This window comes from Physeter macrocephalus, chromosome 11 (assembly GCF_002837175.3).
Source record: "Physeter macrocephalus isolate SW-GA chromosome 11, ASM283717v5, whole genome shotgun sequence".
Taxonomy (NCBI): domain Eukaryota; kingdom Metazoa; phylum Chordata; class Mammalia; order Artiodactyla; family Physeteridae; genus Physeter; species Physeter macrocephalus.
The window spans coordinates 13,812,203-13,813,255 of NC_041224.1; positions in this window are offsets into that span (position 1 = coordinate 13,812,203).

Below are 1,053 nucleotides of genomic sequence, written 5' to 3' on the forward strand. Positions count from 1 at the left end.
TGGTTTCCTTTGCTGTGCAAAAGCTTTGAAGTTTCATTAGGTCCCATTTGTTTATTTTTGTTTTTATTTCCATTATTCTAGGAGGTGGATCAAAAAAGATCTTGCTGTGATTTATGTCAGAGTGTTCTTCCTATGTTTTCCTCTAAGAGTTTTATAGTGTCCGCGTTAAATTTAGGTATCAAATCCATTTTGAGTTTATTTTTGTGTATGGTGTTAGGGAGTGTTCGGATTTCATTCTTTTACATGTAGCTGTCCAGTTTTCCCAGCACCACTTATTGAAGAGACTGTCTTTTCTCCATTGTATATCTTGGCCTCCTTTGTCATAGAAGAGTTGACCATAGGTGTGTGGGTTTATCTCTGGGCTTTCTGTCCTGTTCCATCGATCTATGTTTCTGTTTTTGTGCCAGTACCATATTGTCTTGATTACTGTAGCTTTGTAGTGTAGTCTGAAGTCAGGGAGTCTGATTCCTCCAGCTCCATTTTTTTCCCTCAAGACTGCTTTGGCTATTCAGGGTCTTTTGTGTCTCCATATAAATTTGAAGATGATTTGTTCTAGTTCCGTAAAAAATGCCATTGGTAATTTGATAGGGATTGCATTGAATCTGTAGATTGCTTTGGGTAGTATAGTCATTTTCACAATATTGATTCTTCCAATCCAAGAACGTGATATATCTTTCCATCTGTTGGTATCATCTTTAATTTCTTTCATCAGTGTCTTATAGTTTTGTGCATACAGGTCTTTTGTCTCCCTAGGTAGGTTTATTCCTAGGTATTTTATTCTTTTTGTTGCAATGGTAAATGGGAGTGTTTCCATAATTTCTCTTACAGATTTTTCATCATTAGTGTATCGGAATGCAAGAGATTTCTGTGCATTAGTTGTGAATCCTGCAACTTTACCAAATTCATTGATTAGCTCTAGTAGTTTTCTGGTGGCATCTTTAGGATTCTCTATGTATAGTATCATGTCATCTGCAAACAGTGACAGTTTTACTTCTTCTTTTCCAATTTGTATTCCTTTTATTTCTTTTTCTTCTCTGATTGCTGTGGCTAGGA